This window comes from Colias eurytheme, chromosome 3, assembly GCF_061535395.1.
Source record: "Colias eurytheme isolate Ceu_HAF_F1 chromosome 3, ilColEury1 Martin Lab GWU primary, whole genome shotgun sequence".
Classification (NCBI taxonomy): domain Eukaryota; kingdom Metazoa; phylum Arthropoda; class Insecta; order Lepidoptera; family Pieridae; genus Colias; species Colias eurytheme.
This window is the reverse complement of record NC_142982.1, coordinates 10,225,038-10,242,314: the sequence shown is the minus strand read 5'-3', so window position 1 is coordinate 10,242,314 and position 17,277 is coordinate 10,225,038. Positions and strand designations below refer to the sequence as shown.

The following is a 17,277-nucleotide window of genomic DNA, read 5'->3' as shown; positions in this document are numbered from 1 at the left end:
AGAAGTTATACCAAGCACTAACTCTTGGCACATTTGCAAACTTTCTCCTAGTTGAGTACATTAAAACATAATAACGTGAACCTACTAATTATCCTTCCTAACTTTCAAATGCTACACAACGTAGTCTAGACATAAATTGCTTTGTTCAAATATATAAACAAGTGTTTTTTTTTATTCTTTCATATAAAATTTGACGATGGTGTTACAGTTTAAGAACCACACTGTCTAAGTAAAGATTTTCATTGACATACTATTTTTAGGTTCTAACTAACCTTAAATTGTAACTGAAAAGTCTTAATGAAATAATAACACACAAACAGTATTTCATTTCGCTCTTTGGGATCGGACAACGACATTATACTATTAAAACTGTACAAAATATGCATTCAAAGCATAATTCTATACTAATCTAAATAAAACTAAGGTATATCCGAGAGATGGATGTAAGTTTATTTTCATATAGAAATCATGTATGATTTTTGTGGACGTTTTTATTATTATTATTGTATGTAAATGCAATCGTGTCTAGACGAGCACATTTGTATCGCAAAAATTGGCAATTTTCCACTTTAACGGTGTCATATGAAATTGCTTTATAGCCCACGTTGAGACCACGACAAACTCTCCGTGAAAAGAGGTATCTTCGTGAAACAGGATCGTATTGGAACGAATAATAGCTTATTCTTGCGTTTCATTGGCCTTTTCGATTTCTGTACAATGGGCATGATATCATTTGCTGGGTAAGAACGCTGTTGTTATAAAGGGATTTTGGATAGGTTATTTTTGGTAGATTGAAAATTATTTTACGTAACATTTTATTTTTGTTGTAAAGAATTATTATTGCGTAGGAAATTATAGTTAGACATAAGTTAGACGAGACTCAAGTTGTTCTTGTACAATATATTATTATAATTATCGTTCTGTAGGTATTTGATTATATATTTCTACTAAGTTATTATTTAAAAGCAAATCAAGAATTACTAAAATCCACACACTTAATTACGTCTATTCTACAAAACTGTATTGTACGATAGAATAGCGGTATAGAACGGAAAAAATTGCCAAATTATCAAGTGCAGTGACCCGTCACTATTCGATCGTTCAAATCTTCCTGAATCATTGCGTATTAATCACATGGTTTTGTGCGCTACGGGTCAGCATACCTTGTGACTCAATTGGTTGGATCGATCGAAAATAACGGGTTTAAAACGCGTTTTGTCATGTGGTGGTGAATTATGAGTTGGAAGAAGTGTGCTTTGAGTCGTGGAATATTAAATAAATAACAACATAAATATAAAGACATGCAGAATAAAAACTTAGACTCGATATGGTTGTGGAAGTTATATGAAATAGAGATGGGCCGCGGCCATTGCGCCTAATTATGTGTCAATTTTTACCGTTATATTCTGGAAAACGATTTAATTCAAGAGCCCTAACAGGCCCTATTTTAGTCGCTCGAGCACTTGATGCACTTTTTAAGTCGATAAAAACCTTCATTTTTTCATCTCTATTGTGATCAATACTAGATTGAAAAATGTATTCCCTTAATAATTGATAAACAGAAAATATTTACCACCATATTCCACCCCACGTTCAAAACAAAGACTAAAGTAAAACATCAAAAAGCCACGTCAAGTGCATTGTTTCAAACGCGGTAAATCGGCCTTAAAATTCCGAACACTTAAAAAGGATTCCCAACGAGTTTACCTGAAGCCTTTAAACTTTAATGGGCTAAAGTGTTCCCGGGACAAAACTTGCACGCGCCAATTTTATTTTCCACTATAGACTAGTGTTCTTTAAAGGGTGCTTTTCCACCAGAGATGTGGAGCTATGCTACGAAAATGTAATAGAGCTATTCTATGAAACTATGTGACCGTTTTCACTGATACTAAGCTTCGTAGCAGTAAGAGTAAGTTGTGCTCTGAAGATGCGCCTCCGCAAGGTAGCTGTGCGAGGAAGATGCGCAGCTCGAGCTATGCGATGTATCGATAGTAGGCGCTCTACACATAGCCATATCTACACATATCCATAGCACGCATCGATAGCACACATTCATGGCACGAATCCTTCCATATAAAAAACATATGAAAATCTATCATAAGTCCTGGAATTTTATACTTGTTTGACCATTTGCCATGACCTGACAGGCCCATGATATAGATGTAATGTCATAGCATTATTGTATTTTGGAATGTCATGATAAATAAATAAATATCTCAGCTAAGACCGGTTTTCACCATAGCTACGGTATGTGCATTAATGAAATGCAGCAACGTAGCTATAGCACATCTCTGGTGCAAAAGCACTCTAACGCTTAGTCCAACGCCTTAACTGCAAACAATGTGGAACTTTCCTACCTTGTGATTAGTGTATTCTGTTGAAAACTTCGTTCATTTTAAACGTAGAGTAGAAAATAAAAGGGACTGAGAGCTAATGAGATAATCGCTTTGTTTTACTTATGTGGTATAATGCGCTTCTTATTGTAATATTATGTTGGAAAGTTTCAACGCAAATATGAAAATACTTTATATGTTTGTGACGGATAGGATTGTCTTTATGTTTAGACATTTTTCAGATAGGTACATTTCGGTTTTGAAAAACAGAGCAACACCACAGTATTACAATATTATTTCCTAGCAACACAGTGTGTCTGGTAGGGATAATTATTACGTTTAATTAATATTTTCTTACATTAAAAAATAATCATCGGAATTTCAAAATCAATAAACCATAAATATTATAAAATAACAGATAATTCCTTTAAAAGGTTATCAAAATCAATACGAGAAACACTCACTCGCAAATTAAATTGAGCGACGGCTAATAAAAATAACCCCTCTCGACAGAATTGACTTCCCAATAACGTTAGGAACATAAAAACCGTTGAGCAATTCGTTTCACAGGTTATAGGTGTGGTAATAAGACGAATTTGCCACGTTATACCGTTGGAAAGGTCGGCGTGAGGTAATGGCCTGAATTTAGTTTTACGGTTCTGTTTTCAGGTTTGGAGGATGATCATTGTCTAATTTGGAAATGGCAAATTGCATGACATTATTTCTATCATTTGAATGCTAGTTGGAATGCAATATTACTAAAATATCAAATTGCATTGTTAGAGAAAATGTGGAAAAATACTCTATTGATTTAATCGATGTTTAATTGTCTACTTTGGGAATGGATTTCCAAAAACTGTCTGATAGTGGTGTTAATATTAATATTATGTTAGTTTTATTAGAGTTTGTTCAAAATCTCATTTAATCTACTTATTTATTCAAGATTTATACATACATAGAGCAAATCTTAAAACTGCTCCAAAATTGTAGTTGTAAAAAGAAAATGTACAACCTACTATGTTTTATGTAAATAATATTCACTCCACTACATTAGGTTATCCCATTTTGTCTGTCCTATCTGAGTACATATATTTCATCTAATAACCTTGTCCATGGCTCCGTATAATAGCATTACGAATATACTAAACTAAACTAAGCTTCAGACTAAACTATTGTTATTATTCACAAGGAATACGGTAAAGATTAAAGAGGTATAAGTTGAAATAGCTTACTTGCTTTATGTGTCTGGTATCTGTTACACGAATTTAAAAAACAGTAGCATTTAATTTAAACATATTTTTTTACAAAAGGTGAATCAACTAAAAGAAGAATATTACATAAAGATAATATGGTTTGAAATCATACTATACCTCCAATATTCAGACAAATATAAGTCATGTTGGAAAAAATAAATTATCATACCCCCAATCCTTGAAACATTACTTCTTTAACCCTTCAATTACCATTAAAAGAAACTTATAAATATTCAAAACTAGTTGTCCGCCCCGACTTCGCTGGAGGTACATGTTTACTTTTTCTCTCCATAAGAACTATTCTCGTACTTCAAGGAATATTACATAAAAAGTATTTACGAAATGGTTCAGCCTTTCTTGAGTTTCTCGCTTATCAACACATTTGGCAATTCATTTTTATTTTATAGAAGAAATAACTCATATTATTATTCCATACAAACCAGATATTCACAATCACGTTTCAATCCAAAACGGGAGCCATAATAGTAATTTGCTCGAAGATCTCACATTAGGCACTTTCCTCACCCCATTGATTCTTATTGTCTCTTATCACAAGGCGGAAGAAAATGCCCATCTTATTAGGCTGGTTCACATAGAGCGAGCAATCCCGAAGCATTTTTGACACTCATTAAATTTATCCCAATGATAATATTGTAAAAAAAAGTGTAGAGAGGTTACAAGTGCTCTGGATGTGGCACGTCAACTTGGATAATAAGCCACATGTTACTTCAGCTGTCTCTTTTTCACTCACGATAGTTGAATCATTTCATCTTTATTTGACGTAAACGGTGTGCGGTAGTGTGCCGTTTTTGAAGTTCGTATATTGTGTTGGTAAATCATCTACCTTTTTACTTTCTTCTATCATTGTGGGAAGAAAATGGCGGCACTAGCGCTCTCCTTTGTCGCCTCTCGTCCACACAGATTTAGCTGCTACGCAGGGCAATTGCTTCGCGAGGCTGTTCGCTCTGTGTGGACTTGCCTATTTACGAATATTGGTAACAATATAACCCGTTTATGAAGCGAATTCATTTCGCAATACTTGTCTTTTTATATTGGCTGTTGACTTTCCGATATTATTTTTTCTATTGATGCTTATTGAATTGTTATTGAATGTTTACAAAGTGGTTTCGTGAAATGAAATTTGTTTGGGAAAAACAAACCATTTGCAATATTACAAAACGTATAGAGATGGTTATATAACTGCAGTATTTCCAGGAAAATAATTTTCATGTGTTATATTGTTTTTAAATATATTTTTAGATTTAAATTAAATTTTATTTCGTGCAATAGATAGTCAATCTTAATATAATACAGTACATAAGGATATTTATTTACTTACGTGTTATCTTCTACCAATAATTAGTTTTAAATTTAAACAAATTATACAAATAATAAATATATTAGGACATCAATTAACCAATTGTATGTAATTATCATAACATAATTGCAATAGTTTTTAAATAATAAACAATCCGCGTAAATTAGAATATCATGGAAATAAGTTGGAATCAAACTACACTTAATATTAAACAAATCCAAACACTGAACTAAATAAAACGATAAAACCGACGTATGCAAACGTTTTGAAAACTTCTATTTAATGTTGAAACTTTTTTAGTACAAACATATTATCTGCATATTTATAAATGTACCTATTTTTTTATTAATTCAAATAGAGCCAATATAACTGACACTTAAATTTAAACTCAAACTTTTTTTCATTCAATAAGACTTCTTCTTGTAGCACTTTTGAATCATCATGACAAGAAGAACCGGCAAGAAACTCCGTAGTTGTTTTTTAATCATCTCAATATTATGTCTCTCTCCATAATTAAGGACCACCAGAAGGAATCCGGTCCTTTAGAAGGCTTACGTAGGGACACAGGTCCAACACGCAGAGGCCCTTTAGAGAATTTAATGTGTTGTTGGACAGCCGTAGCCTGCCCATGACTGCACTAGAAAGATTCAGCCTGGGCAGGCCACGGCCGATGTATTACTATTGCAAAAAGCATGGAAAGGAGTAAAACTTGGCTATTATATTACATATTCACATAATATAATACATATGTATCGTAATAGTTATGCCAAAGAACTGTCCTATAAAGAAATAAGGTTGATTATAAGTATTCGGTTTCTCGAATTTACGAATTCAATATAAGATAATAAGATTCACAATAAGACGTCTATAGAACCATAATGATTACTCTCCAACCTTTATTTATTTTCCTCGTCGGAAGCAATAAGCATAAAGGTTTTATACGGAATTATTTGTTGATAAACAAACTTGTATTTCGACTTATTTCGTTTTTAAGGCTTTGCTTTTGAGATTTGTTTTATATTTTCATTTGATTGAATATTTATTACTTGTTCTTGATATGTCTTGTGTCTTCATGTATTATGAAATGATCCTCTTATGTGATATATAGAGATTAGAGACCCTTCTGACTATTTTAGTATCGGAGATTGTTTTATTAAATCTCATTTTTTTTCCTTAAAGCTTTTTGTTATGTTATCTCATATTAATAAAAGAAGCAAATAACTACTAAATTTACTCTTTATACAGCAAATAAGACCGTAGGTATACCTCTTTCATGTATCCGAAAAGTAATTGATAGTTATGTTTGTTTTTTATGTATTTGTACAAAAAAAGTACTAAATAATGTTCAATGAGAGCTTGTGACTTTTTATTTATTTGATTTGCATTTAATTCTCATTATTTTGGGCTCAAACATAACTTTTTTTTGCAAAAATACTATATAGAATTATAAAAAAAAATGCATTGAAATCAATCGTGATATGAAGGCAGTAAAGCATCGAATAAAGCAAAAAGGCAATTCTCGTCCGCATAAATGTATTTATAATGTGTAAATTTGGAAAAGAACAATGGAAATATTCTTATTAGTAACTAGCGGTCCATCCCGGCTTCGCCCGTGGTACCTACATGTTTACCTACGTTTTTTTCATAAGAACCATCCTGGTACTTCAAGGAATAGATTCCGCAGCGCACGCGATGACAGAATTTTTATTAAGGAATTTTTTACACCTTGGGTTACATTAATGCATTTTTGGTAAGGATCTCAATTTTTTTTGAAAATGCAATATAGCCTATGTTGCTCAGTGAAGATGCAGCTTTGTAAAATAATGTGTAAATTTGGTGAAAGAATTTTTGAAATCGGTCCAGTTTATGCGTGAAAACCATACATACATACATACATAATTACAAACCTTTAATCTTTATAGTATTAGTATAGAAGTAAAGATAGTATAGATGAAGAAATACGAATACGTCTAAAATTTATTTAACGGAAACTTAGCGATATTAAAAACAAACTTAATACCTATTATCTAGAAAAGATTAATGATTTGTATGAAAATAATCGTGCTTTACTTGCTTCCGAAACGTAAGCATTCGTTTTCCTAAATACATAGGTAGCTAACAAAACATATAATATGACATTATAATACATCTTCATATAACCATAATTCACGCTAGATTCGTAGAGCTCAGGTGCAGCTCTCAGTAATAACCTCGGACAAGCAATGTTGCCCGCTTTTCAATGAATACCTTATTATTTATACAGCAACCCTAAATATTCAAAGCTCCTATTAAAATTGAAGGCTTAGTTCCGTTTCTTTACCTCGTTACTTGAAACATAAATATAATAATTAGGTAGAAATCTGCACCTTTACCAACTTTACTATAGAAAATTCTCTATGTATTTTTGTCGAGATGCCTTGGAAGCTTTTTAAATTAAAATAAAACCGGCCAAGTGCGAGTCGGGCTCGCGCACAAAGGGTTCCGTAGCAGCAAATATAATAAATTACAGTTAAATCAACCTATCTCAAAAACTATAAGAGATACTTTGATCAAACCAAAAATCGTTGAAAGAGTTAATTAGCATGCATCACCTCTATTTTTTTTAGAATTTTATACCCCGTAGTTATAAAAATAGAGGGGGGGGGACATACTTTTTACGACTTTGAGAGCTGATATCTCAAAAACCGTTCACTTTAAGAAAAATGTTTTTTAGAAAACTTTATATCATTTTAAAAGACCTTTCCATTGATACCCCACACGGGTATGTACATCGAAAAAAAAAATTTCATCCCTCAGTTACATGTATGGGGGGCCCCACCCCCAATTCTTTTTTTTACTATTTAGTGTCATATTTTTGTAGCGGTTCATACAACACATATTCCCATCAAATTTCATCACTGTAGTACTTATAGTTTCCGAGTAAATCGGCTGTGACAGACGGACAGACGGACAGACGGACAGACGGACATGACGAAACTATAAGGGTTCCGTTTTTGCCATTTTGGCTACGGAACCCTAAAAAGCAGACTATATTCTCCTTGTGGCAGAAGCTTTTTTCTATTATATATTTGTTCTCAGATTTAACGGTTCACGAATTATTGTTAATGCATTAAGTATATTTTATATCGTCAAAATGGATTCAGAAATTAGCCAGATCATAAAATAGTATGTAACCAAACAGAAAGACAGACACAGTAAGCCACTGCTTGACAAAATTGATCACATTATATCGTCAATGTAAAGTAAGTTTATTTATCTAAATAAAAAGATATGCTTGCATTGTGCATTTTGGATGAACGAAACGAAAGACATAAACAAAATAACATTAGAAATAGAGTATCATATAAACACAATTTTCACATAATCTGGAAAATAAACGTAGGTATGTTTTCCCATTATTCCAGTCACGCATTCTCCTAATTTCCCCACATTCATACGGCGTGTTTCTTGTATTGTTAGATGTTATGGAAGATTTTAAGTTATGCGCATGTTTGATTATGTCTTATATAGTGGGAAGATTAATTACCGTATTTCTCTTAATTATGTGTAAAGAGAATAATACAACATAATGGCAAGATTTAATTCTGTTTATTTGCGATTTTTAGAAGTTCACTTATTGTAATTATTCAAGAGTATCGCTTCAATGTTTTTTAAGTTAAAAAATAATTATATTAAATATAAATAACTAAGTACCAATCCATTTTAATTTACATACAACTAATAAAGTAATATTGAACTGCTAGTTTCAATGCAATTGATCAAAAAAAAATTAATGATATTATAGATTTAAACTTTTTAATGATAATAAGTTATAGTGTGACATTAAAAAGAAATATAATATACAGTCTAAAACCGTCCTTTAATTTAGAGTTTAATAATAAAGAAGCAATAACCTAGCTGTAAAACAAATTCAGTTTCCCTACACAATATATAACGGAATAAATTCCTATACCAAATGCTAAACACTCCACAGAATATGTAAATACAGAAACGATACTATTATTTACTCAAAGCATTACATCAGTAATATGCATGGCACGCAACTATCGCAAAAAGCTTACAATACAGACTATAAAATATCAGAAAATACTATCATGAAATATTCGCAATTGGTTTTGCTATTGGCGACCTGGTTTGTACCGTTAATAAACAAATTTATTGGATGAAACGGCCTTATATTGTATTATTTAAAGAGAGAAAAAATAAAAACAGTTTACTATAAGATTAGACTAAGTTCAATTGGCGGTCTTATTGCTTTAGAGCTATTTCTTCCAGACTAAGTATGGTACAATAGAGGGATTAATTATATAAAGTGATATTATAAAGAGGTTAGATTTGATTTTGCCTTGCGTGTATGATTCATGTCAAAGTTAAAAACACCACGATACACGATAGAAGTATTATGTGACAATGTTTTTTCTTATCGTTGAAATCACTACATAGTATAAAACAAAGTCGCTTTCTCTGTCCCTGTGTCCCTATATCCCTATGTATGCTTAAATCTTTAAAACCACGCAACGGATTTTGATGCGGTTTTTTTAATAGATAGAGTGATTCATGAGGAAGGTTTTAGTATATAATTTATTATGTTTTAGACAAAGCGGGCGAAGCCGCGGGCGGAAAGCTAAGTACACTATAAACGATGATATAGGTATTTACGACTTTTCTTACTTGGTTAGTAAAAAAATAGCTTATTTGTTGAATTATCCAATAAAACTTAAAACGTTCATGCATTCACACTTTCTTAAAAATATATATGAGTAGTTAAAAATGCAATAAGAAATAAACATATTCAATATAAAAAGGAATATAATAGCTGTTTCGCTAGCGTGCGTTTCACATTTATGTGAAAACTCTCAGAGGAATTTAAGTGAAAACTTGTTTGAGCGATTGTGGTAGCAAAACGTTTGGGTTAGCGCAACCTACATCTTCATATATATAAATCTCGTGTCACAATGTTTGTCCTCAATGGATTCCTAAACCACTTAACCGATTATAATAAAATTCGCACACCATGTGCAGTTCGATCCAACTTGAGAGATAGGATAGTTTAAACATGTAGGTACCACGGGCGAAGCCGGGGCGGACCGCTAGTAATATTATATAACTATGCTATTATGGATTAGTATATTACATTTGAAGCAAATATCATTGATTCTTATATTCTCTTCGTCTTATTTTTTAAATTATATCCATATAAAAATAAATCCGGGAAAGTGCGAGTCGGACTTGTGCACTCAGTGCTCCGAACAAATATATATTTTTTATTATGTTGTAACTTTAAATGTATGCTTTAAGTAATGTTTCCTTTATCTGTGCTATTAGACGTTGCTTCGTACCAAACACAGGTACCAAATTTCAAGAAATATGGTAATTCCCGTGAATGAAAACCTACAAGTTTTGATTCCCTTGCGAATGGTGAACATATATTATATTTTTCACAGACTACATAATTTTCATATTTTTATCCAAGCAAGTAGTTTTATTTCACACTTTGTTCATATAAATAGATAATTTGATTAACAAATGAACATAAAAGCCGTGTAATATGTTATTATGTAGAACACTTTATATTGAAAGTCACATGCACTGAATTACCACGCCAGAGAGAGTCCATTCTTGTTACCTTAAATGTTAAGAGCATAGATTAGATTTATGTAGAGTCTGCATATATTTTCTCTATAATTTTTATGTTTTACCATAACCTTACGAGAAGACCGATTTAAAAATAAATGGATATTTTGAGTCTGTGTAGATAATATTCATATACAATGGGATTCCATTTGATTAAGATTGACATTTGACAGGTTACATGTTTTTTGTTTAGACATTAGGGTGACAAATCAACATCGAGCTATGCTGCGCTGTACTGCGCTGTGCTGTGTTTGGTCAACTCGCTCGTCTAATATTTTAACGAGGATACAAACAAACCATGCTGTGCTGCGCTGTGTGAGGCTACGCTCTGTTTAAAAACGCAGCAGTCTCGAGCGAGGCGCGCTACCCGCCATGCTGAGCCGCGCTGTGCCGAACTGTGCTATGTTTTTATGGAGCTCTGCCATGCTGCGCTGTGTCGAGCTTATCACTAACTAGTATAAAACAAAGTCGCTTTCTCTGTCCCTATGTCCCTATGTCCCTTTGTACGCTTAAATCTTTGAAACTACGCAACGGATTTTGATGCAGTTTTTTTTAGGGTTCCGTACCTCAAAAGGAAAAAACGGAACCCTTATAGGATCACTTTGTTGTCCGTCTGTCCGTCCGTCCGTCTGTCAAGACCCTTTTTCTCAGGAACGCGTGGAGGTATGAAGCTGAAATTTATAATATCAATTACTCAGGTCTACTGTCCCTTGAAGCTGTGAAAAAATCAAACTTCTAAGCCAACGCAATCAAAAGATACAGCCGTTTATGCCGCAAATTTTCGACACTTGCAAGGGAATCAAAACCTACAGGGTGCTTCCCGTGAACTCAGAATCTTGAAATTTGGTACGAAGCAACGTCTTATAGCATAGATAAAGGAAAAATTACGAAAACCATAAATTTTTAGTTACATCACATAATATATATTTTTTTAATAATTTTAAACTTATTTGTACGGAACCCTCGGTGCGCGAGTCCGACTCGCACTTGGCCGGTTATTTATTAATAGATAGAGTGATTCAAGAGGAAGGTTTATATGTATAATAATAAAATAAATAAATAAATAAAATAAAATAAAATAAGCCTTTATTACTGTTAAATTTTACAATAGTTACAACTTTAGTCTTACTTTAATCTTTTACAATAATATTTACAATTTTCTTAAACAATTACTTTTTTCTATCAATGGGTTTCAATAGTTAACAGTTTGTCTTTCGACAAAGGCCTCCTCTAAAGACTTCCATCTCTCTCTATCTCTCGCAGTTCGCATCCACTCTGAGCCGGCCACTTTTTTCAGATCGTCTTCCCAACGTTTCATTTGACGTCCTTTACTTCTTTTCCCATTCCTGGGATACCACTCTGTTATCGTTTTTGTCCATTTCCCATTTGTTTCCCTCAGCATATGCCCTGTCCAACGCCATTTTAAAATCTTACATGCTTTTTTTACGTCTTTTTATTTCTTCTAGTTTTATTTTACCTTTTCTCTTGACACCTATTACACTTCTTTCTATTCCGTTCTGACATACCATCACCTTATTCATAAGTTTGTCTGTCAGCGCCCATGTTTGACAACCATATGTTAAACATGGTAGAATGCAAGTATTGTATACTTTCCTTTTCTCTTTGATTGGCATATCTTTATTTTTCATAATTTCGCTAAGAGACCAATATCTTCTCCATGTATTTGTTATCCTTCTTTCTATTTCATTGAGCATAGTATCTTTTACCGTTATAAGCTGACCTAGGTATACATACTCTTTTACATATTCTATCTTCTCTGTATTTACTGTTATGTTATAGGCCTGTGAAGCGTTAGTCATAATTTTTGTTTTCTCTATATTCATGGTGAGCCCTGCTTTCACGCTTTCGTCTGACAGTTGTTGTAACATGTTTTCGAGTCTCTTTGGACATTCAGAGAATAAGACTAGGTTGTCTGCAAAACGTAGATGGTTCAACATTTCACCATTAATTGAGAATCCTTCGTAGTCCCACTGCAGCTTTCTGAACACGATCTCCAGAGCCGCTGAAAACAGTTTTGGTGAAATAGGATCACCCTGCCGCACGCCTCTCTCTATCGGAAACATGTCTCCCATACTTTCAAGCCGGACTTGGGCGGTGCTTCTAGAGTAAATATTCTGAAGAATTCTTATGTATTTTCCATGAATGCCCTGAATATTCAAAGCTTCCCAAATGTAATCATGTTCTAAGGAGTCGAAAGCTTTATTATAATCAACGAAACCCAGATAGTATATTTTATTGTACTCGTTGTATTTTTGCAGAACTTGCCTTAAAACATGAATATGGTCTATTGTGGAATATTTACTCCGGAAACCCGCCTGTTCTTTAGGTTGGTTTGCATCTAGCGTAGCAGTGATACGAGATAGGATTATTTTCGAGAATACTTTATAGACGTTAGACATTAAGCTAATAGGTCTATAATTGCCTATGTCCCCTTTGTCCCCTTTTTTATGTAGTAATGTTATTGTAGATTTTGTCCAGTCTTCTGGGATAATTTCTGAATCTATAATAACATCCATTAAATAGTGGAGAAGTACTGTTATTTTTGAGGTTTCTAATGTGATGTCGTAAAAAATTACATTTATTCCGCTTACATTGCAAACGCAGGCTGAACCCTACGAGTGTTATCAAAATAATGTACTAAGTATTTATACACATTGAAAAGGTCTACAGAAAAGACCGCGATGGTATATGTCTATCTCTTATGGATAACCCACAATAACTTATTTTTGTCATTTACTTTTTACGACAAATAATGGCTTATTTTCGAAGCGATTTTAACCAATACAGCATTAATCCTTAACCAATTAAATACCTTGAATACATTGTTCATTTAATATAGATCTATATGGCCCTTTAGTCTTTACACCGTATGATTTAAGTGAATATTTTCGAAGATATTGCAGATTTAAAAAAATTGCGGGACGTAGCGTTTGCGGCGGTACCGGCCGGCCGCCCGGCTAAACTAAACTAAACTAAAAAAAATGTTGTGTGGTTTTATGAAACCACGGTAAAAGTGAAACTGTTCGAACGGTTCCGAACACTGCTTTGTGTAGCGCATGTCGCGTGACGGTCGGCTGCCGAGTAGGTATACCTCGGCAGCCGCGATATGCGCTACATGCGCTACACAGACCAAAAAGTTTGAGACGATGTAATAAAAGTTTCACTTTAAAAACAGAACTTCTTTTTCAAAACAAAATAAACTTCTGAGTAATAATAATAAACATATCAAAGCACATATTTATCTATGTTTGGCTTAGTTTTGACCCTTGTCTGTCCATCTTTTCCCAAGTAAAAATCACGGGAACTTCAGATATCTCTTCATTGTCATCGTCTTGCTCGGTTTCGTATGTCTCTTCTTGTACCTCCACGTTGTCTTCCACCTCACTGTCATTTTCGTCTTCATAGCAGAACCAGAACTTGATTCTTCCAGCAACAATCTGATTTGATCATCGTTCATTTTGACATGAAGTATGGCCTAAAAAATTGGTCAAAATGTAATTTAGAGCAACATTCATACATATATTTTACTATACATACTTCATAAAGTATTCAAAGTCTTAAAAAATATATAAATGTACAAAATATATAATATTAATACTTACACAAAAACTTGCACCTATACTCGCGTCGGTCTCATGGACCGATTGGCGCCAAATGCTATGACACGTGAACTTCTGCCGACCACGCGACATGCACTAAAATGAAGTTAGCCCCAAATCCGGAAACTAGCAAGGAACTCAACTTCACAGGATTTACCTGCATAAAAATAATTACGAAAATGTGTTTCGTCGGTCTCACAGACCAACGCGCGAGTATAGGAAGGTTAAAAAACGTAGCTTAAGAAACACAGCACAGCACAGCGCAGTACAGCGCAGCATCGTTTAATTGTTAAAAAAACGTAGCTTAAGAAACACAGCACAGCACAGCGCAGTACAGCGCAGCATAGCTCGATGTTGATTTGTCACCCTTAATCTTTTGCATAATATCATTCTTAATAAAGTAAAAACCATTTAAAAATCGAAGAAGCAAGAAAGCAAGAAGATACATAACCACATCAAAACTAAATTAAATCCAGTTAAATCTGAATTAATGGCCTATTCCCTTATTATAATAATTTTCCGAAGTCTCCATACGTAGCTACTCTGTGCTGTCCTCTGTCCTCTAGCCACAAATTCAAGCCGTTCATAAAAGCTTCCCACATCGTTAGCGCTACTTCACATTGTGACATTTTTATGTAGAAAAGGTTAATTTCACTCTTTAAATCTACTTTGGCAAACTTTTGAGGGACTTATGTTGGAAAGGTTTTTCGTTTTGTTGCGCAATTTCTCGTGTTACATTGTTAGAAATGTGCCTTACAACGATATTACATCTATTCTATACTAACGGTCCGCCCCGGCTTCGCCTGTGGTACATGTTTACGTTTTCTATCCATATTAACCATCCTCGTACTTCAATGAATATTATTAAAAAAATAATGTTATAATTGATAAATTTATTACTCGATAAATTTATTTGAAAATTTGTACAAAGTAATATTCACGTATTCCTTCAAAATCCTTATATCTATATATATGTATATTCTTCAAGCTGTCTAGTTTATATCGCTATACAAATATTTTATAACAAACAAATGTCTTAACCAACACTAATGAATGAAAATAATAAACAAGCTTAAATATTATGAAACAGTATATTTGCCTTAAATAAATAAACACACTATGATATCAACTTATAAAGTTGCTACGCAATTTAATATACATAATATTATTTATGAAAAAATATTTAGATTACAACAGATTAAATTATTTAGATTATTTTACTTCAATTATTAGTAGGGGAGGCCAAGAGAGGGATTTTGGGATTTACTCGAGCGCGTCAGATTACTATAAGGGACGGTACCTTAGCTATTCATTAGTACCTCTAGTCAATATGAGCAGTTATGGTTGGTGGGTGCGCTCAGGGGCCCCGCTGGAAAATTTGAATAATCCATAATTCCCTAAGGTTGAGCTCGAATCGTCAGATTAGCGAAATGGGGACTTCTTATATTGTAATTAACCCCCCCATATATTAATCTGACGCACTCGAATAATATTACTTTAATTTTTTACCCTTTCTTCATAGCGATTAAATCGCCACTTAAATCGTCAGATTAACGTATACTTTTTTTCAGTGACGTCCTGGAGCATGCAAAATATCAATATCTAACGCGCTTGAGTATTTCCAAGCCAATTTTTTTCTTTTTTAAATTAAAAACAATCAAAAAACCCTTCCCCACCGCTAAAAGTGAAAACATTATAGGACCTTTTTTTCTCGCTATGGTCTAATCTACCAATTCTAATAGGTTCCCGTGACGCTCGAGTAAATCCACATTTAGCATCCTGGGCTCCCCTAGAGAACAATTTATTTATTTATTTAACAATTTAATATACCACACCAAGTAATATATTTTACAATTATACAAAGACGATTAATATGGTAGGTACATTAGGCGGCCTTATCGCTTACTAGCGATCTCTTCCAGGCTGCCCAAGGTAAGGGATAAAGAAGAAATACATGTAACGCGGGTGGCTGATATAATACATAAAATAATAATATAGATCATAGAAGATAGAATACATAAAATACAAAAATGAATAATAGGAAAGGATAAAATACATTATATTAAATAGAAGGATATGCTAAATTGGAGAGGTGCTTATATAAAAGAGATTTAAAAGATTTTATAGAGGAAGCTCGTCTAACATCCACAGGCAGAGAATTCCACAGTCTGATAGCGGTTACAACAAATGAGTTACCGAGGAAGGAAGTATGGTGAGAAGGAAAGCTAAGGCGAAGGTTATCGGCGGAACGAAGAGTGTAGGAACCTGAATCTAAGAATTTAAATTGATTTTTAAGATAGGAGGGAGAATTGGGATTAAAGAGGATGGAATATAACAACTTCAATGCATTTGCATTCCGGCGAAGTCTAATAGGAAGCCACTTGAGTTTTTTGCGAAACTGGGAAACGTGGTCGTATTTGCGTAATCCGTAAACAAAACGAATGCAGAAATTTTGGAGACGCTCAAGTGTATTCAATTGCTCTTCACTAAGATCAGTGGTACAGGCGTCAGCGTAGTCAAGGAGAGGAAGGAGAAGGGATTTAGCTAACGTAATTTTGGTAGAAATCGGTAAGAAATGCCGTAAACGTCTCAAGGAACTTGCTGCAGCGTAAAGTTTACGACTTGTTTCCTTTAAGTGGTACGACCAAGACATGGTCGTGTCAAAGTGAACCCCTAGATTTTTGACATTACTTTTAAATTCGATTATGGAGCCATCTATATAAACTTTAGGCATGCATGCCCAGTCAATGCGCGAAATTAAATGGGAGCTACCAATTACAATAACTTGACTCTTGCTTGGGTTAATTTTTAGACCATACCTACGACTCCAAGTCGAAATTCTTTCCAAATCGGTATTAGTAGTTAAGAGTGCAGAGGATAAGTTTTCAAGGGTTGACTGGGTATATATCTGGAGATCGTCAGCATACATGTGATAGAGAGAAGATAAATTCTTGGTAATAGAATTTATAAATATAGCAAATAGGAGAGGGGACAAAACGCCACCTTGCGGAACACCTGCGACAACATCACACGAGGACGATGATTCGTCCTCCATTAATACATGCTGTCGGCGACCGTGCAAGTAACTATGAAACCAATCAACCACTGTAGGAGATATG

General features: G+C 33.7%; 1 protein-coding gene and 1 long non-coding RNA gene across 2 annotated transcripts in view; both read right to left on the bottom strand.

Annotated features, from left to right (window-relative positions):
• 5-HT2B (5-hydroxytryptamine receptor 2B) overlaps positions 1-17,277 on the bottom strand; it is a 101,081-nt gene that overhangs the window by 40,819 nt on the left and 42,985 nt on the right. The window lies entirely within an intron of this gene.
• On the bottom strand, positions 13,848-14,522 carry LOC149909941 (uncharacterized). The gene is made up of 2 exons (XR_016458409.1): positions 14,162-14,522; positions 13,848-14,034 (listed from the first exon to the last, which is right to left on the bottom strand). It is a non-coding gene; the product is annotated as an uncharacterized LOC149909941 (long non-coding RNA).